We start from the raw sequence: 4582 nt of genomic DNA, 5'->3' as shown, positions 1-4582 counted from the left end.
TTGCTGGTTGAGATAAGGATAGCTATACAGGGAGTTGACTCACATTAATTTCCTGTGCGTGTGTGTTACCTTCTAGGTTAATTCTTCTTGATCTAACCTTTTCTCTAGTTCCTGGTCCCCTTCTTCTATTGGCCTCAGTTGCTTTAAAGTATCTGCTTTAGTTTCTCTGCGTTGAACAAATGCTATCTACTTTTTTAGGTGTCTTACCTATCCTCATACCTCCCTTGTGTGCATTCGCTTTTATCTTGTGATCAAAGTTCAATCTGCACTGGGTGTTTTTGAGATAGGGTCTTATGAACTGTTTTCCCAGGCTGGCCTAGATCCTCGAACCTTCTGATTTCTGCCTCCCAAGTAGCTAAGATTACAGATGTGAGCCACTGGCCCCTGGCTGTGTTGGTTATTTTTAAGAAATAGTCTTAATTTTTTTTATGGATGCTTCACGAATTTGCATGTCATCCTTGTGCAGGGGCCATACTAGTCTTCTCTGTATCGTTCCAATTTTAGTATATGTGCTGCCAAAGCGAGTACCATGGTCTTGATTTATGCCTGGGTTAGCCTGAAATTTGATCTTCCTCATTGTGTTTCCCTGCATAGCTGGGATGACAGGTGTGCATCACCATGCTCAGCTATTGGTTCAGATGGGGTCTTGAAAACTTTTTACCTCAGCTGGCCTTTAACCATGGTTCTCTGCCTCCCAAGTAGCTAGGATTATAGGCTTAAGCCACTGCATTTGCAAAATAGGGATAATTTGAGTTTTTCCTTTCCTATTTGAATTCTTTTTTTTTTTTTCTGGTGGTTTACACTCCAGGCCTCAGGCTTGCTAGGCAGGCACTATATCACTTGAGCCACTCCACCAGCCCTTTTATTGTGTTGGGTATTTTCAAGATAGGGTCTCTTGAACTATTTTCTGGGGCTGGTTTTGAACTGCAATCCTCCTGATCTCTGCCTCACAAGTAGATAGGTCCACAGAGGTGAGCCACTGGTGTCCAGATCTATTTGTATTTTTATTTTTTTCTCTTGCTTTGTTGCTCTAGCTAAGAATTCAAGAGCTATATTAGTTCTTGAATTAGAGTGGACACCCTTGTCTTCTTTCTGATTTTAGAGGGAATGCTTTCAGTTTGTCACATATAATCTTTATTATGTTGAGCTATTATCCATTTATTTCTAGTGTATTCAGGGCTGTTTATAATGAAGGGATGTTGGATTTTTGTCCAAGGCTTCTTCTGCATCTATTTAGATGGTCATGTGATTTTTTTGTTCTTCATTGTACTTATATGCTCTATTGCATTTGTTGAACCATCCTTGCATTCCAGGAATGAAATGAACTTGATCATGATAGATGATCTTTTAAATGTGTTATTGAATTCAGTTTGCAAGTATTTTACTGAGGATTCTTCCATCTATGTTCATCAGGGAAATGGTCTATCATTTCTTTTTTTGTTGTGCCCTTATTGGGTTTTCATATCAAGATAATACTGGCTTCATAAAATGAGTTTGGACGTACTCTGTCCCTGTCTTTTTTTTCTCCTTGGCAGTACTAGGGAGTTGAACTCAGGACCTTGCATTTGCTAGACAGGCTCTTTACTACTTAAGCTGTGTCCCAGTCCTTTTTACTTTATTAATTTTGAGATAATTTACTTTAAATTATGCTCAGACCAGCTGGGGACAATCCTCCTATTTGTGTTTCCCTGTGTAGGTGCGGATGATGGGTGTGTGCCACGAAGATTTTTTTTTTAATTGTTTGACATGGGGAGGGTCTCTTGAAATTTTGGCTGACCTCTAACTGTGATTCTCTCCATCTCTGTCTCTTGAGTACCTAGGATTACAGGCTTGAACTACCTTGCCTGGCCTATCCTTTTCTATTTATGGAATAGTTTGTGGAGCACTGGTATTGGTTCTTCTTTAAAGGTCTGGTAGAATTAAGCAGTGAGTCTGTCCAATCTGGGGATTTTCTTTTTTTGGGAGTCTTTTTTTTTTATGCTACTGGGGCTTGAACTCAGGCCATACCACTTGAGCCACTCCACCATCACTTATTTGTGATGGGATTTTTCAAGATAGGGTCTCTCGAACTATTTGCCTGGGTCTGGGTTTCAACTGCCATCCTCTTGATCTCTGCCTCCTGAGTAACTGGGATTACAGGTGTGAGTGCCCAGCAAGAGATTCTGTATTACTGCTTCACTCTCATTGCTTAGGCCTTTTTAGGTGTGTATATCCTCTTGGTTCAATTTTGGTAATCATATGTGTCTAGAAATTTATTAATTTCTTCTAGATTTTCCAATTTCTTGGAATATAAGTTTTTGAAATATTGCTTATTGATCCTCTGGGTTTCAGTGATATCCATTGTAATATCCCCCTTTTCATCTCTAATGTTATTAAATTGGGTCTTTTCTATTTTACAGTTATCTTGTTTTTCAATCTTGCTTCTCTTGTCAAAGAACCAACTGGTTTGTGTGTGTGTGTGTGTGTGTGTGTGTGTGTGTGTGTGGTACTGGGGTTTGAACTCAGGGCCTACACCTTGAGCCACTCCTCCACCTGTTTTGTGATGGGTTTTTTTGAAATAGGGTCTTGTGAACTATTTGCCCTGGGCTGGCTTCAAACCAGGATCCTCCTGATCTCTGCCTCCTGAGTAGCTGGGATTAATGGCATGAGCCACTGATGCTCAGCAACAAACCAACTGTTTTATAGATTTTTAAAAATATTTTTTGGCAATACTGGGGTTTGAACTCAGGGCCTCATTCTTGCTAGGCAGGTACTCTACCCCTTGAGCCATGCTCCAGCTATCTTTGTGTTGGTCTTTTAGTCTCTGTTTCATTAATTTCCACCTGATCTTTATTATTTCTTTCTTTCTATTAATTTTGTTCTTGTTTTTCTGAGAGGTTGAGGTGCATTATTATGTTGTTTATTTGAGGTCTCTGATTTTTTAATATAGACACTCATAGCTATAAATTTCCCTCTAAAATGCCTTTGTTGCATCTCAAAGTTTCTGATAAGTTGTGTTTTCATTTTCATTTGATACTACAAGTTTTAAAATTTCCTCTGATTTCTTCAGTGATCACTGACCACTCAAAAGTGTATTCTTCAATCCCCATATGCTTGCATACTTTCCATTCTTTCTCTTATTGATTTCTAATTTTATTCCATTATGATCTGATAAGATACCAGAAATCATTTTTATTTGTTAAGACTTTCTTTATGGCCTAAAATGCGATCTGTTTTGAGAAAGTTCCATGTGCTGCTGAGAATGGGTATTCCACAGCTGATGGATGTAATATTGTGTGGATAGCTGCTAAATCCATTTGATCTATGGTGCAGTTTAACTCTGAAGTTTGTTGATTTTTTTTTTTTTGATCTGGATGATCCATCTGCTGGCTGGAGTGGGATATTGTAGCCACCCACTGTTGTTGTATATGAATCTACCCGACCCTTTATATCCAGTAGTGTTTGCTTTATGAAATTAGGGTGCACTAATGTTTAGTGCATACACATTTACAATTGTTATAGTTTCTTGATGGGTTGTTTCCTGTATTGATATGTAGTGACCTTCTTAATCTCTTCTAATTTTGGCTTGAAGTCTACTTTGTTAGACATGAGTAAAGCTACTCTTGCTTGTTTTCAACTTCCTCTTGGTCAGTGTATCATTTTCCCTCCTTTCACTTTCAGTCTGTGGGTGTCTTTGCCAGTGAGGTGAGTTTCTTGTAGACAGCAGATACTGCATCTTCACTTTTTATCCATTCAGCTACTCTGTAACTTTTAATTGGAGAGTTAAGTCCATTTACATTTAGGGTTGTTATTGAGAGATGTATACTAACTTCTCCCTTCTTCATTTTAGAGACTTGCTGTTTTACTGAGTTGATAATAGTCCTATTCTTTCCTACTTCTTATTTGTTTCTCTATTCTCCTAGTGAGATTTATTCTTTCCTGAGCTCTCATGCTTGTGTGTATCTTTCTTCTTCTTCTGTGTGTGGTATTCCTTTAAGTATCTTCAGCAATGCTGATTTGGTGGTCATGAATTTTAGCTTGTATTTATTATGGAAGGTCTTTATTTCTCCTTTGAGTTTAAAGAATTCCTTTGCTGGATATAGGAGTCTTGATTGGTAGTTATTTTGTTTCAGTACTTGAAACATACCAGTCAATACTCTCCTGGCCTTTAGGGTTTCTTCTGAGAGGTCTGTTGTGATTCTGATAGATTTGCCTTTGTAATTAACTTGGTACTTCTTCTCTTTTTTTGTTCTGTCATTTTAATTATGATGTTATTTGGAGATGTTCTTTTCTGGTCATGTCTATTTGGGGTTCTGAATGCCTCATGTACTTGGTTGTCCATTTGTTTTCCTGGGTTTGGGAAAAATTCTGCTATAATTTTTTTGAGTAAGTTTTCTATGCCTTTAGTTTGTATCTTGGTCCTTTCTCCTACATCGCAGATTTATAGGTTTGGTCTCTTAGTTGTATCCCAGAAGTCTTGGCTGTTGTGCTCATGATTGCTTTTTTTGTTTTCTTTTTTCTTTATTGCTATCTGAATGTAATAATCCCTAAATCTGGTCTTCAATCCCTGATATTCTTTCTTCCACCTGGGCTAGTCTATTGG

The 4582-nt window shown here is 38.0% G+C and overlaps 1 non-coding gene across 1 annotated transcript; it reads right to left on the bottom strand.

Moving 5' to 3' along the window:
- Positions 1–421: 421 nt before the first annotated feature.
- LOC141414294 (U6 spliceosomal RNA) lies at positions 422–528 on the bottom strand. Its single transcript, XR_012439355.1, has one exon. It is a non-coding gene; the product is annotated as a U6 spliceosomal RNA (small nuclear RNA).
- Positions 529–4582: the final 4054 nt, after the last annotated feature.

The sequence above is a fragment of the Castor canadensis genome, chromosome 11 (genome assembly GCF_047511655.1).
Source record: "Castor canadensis chromosome 11, mCasCan1.hap1v2, whole genome shotgun sequence".
In the NCBI taxonomy this organism is placed as follows: Eukaryota; Metazoa; Chordata; class Mammalia; order Rodentia; family Castoridae; genus Castor; species Castor canadensis.
The sequence above is the reverse complement of the archived record's forward strand: the minus strand, read 5'-3'. Positions and strand labels throughout refer to the sequence as shown.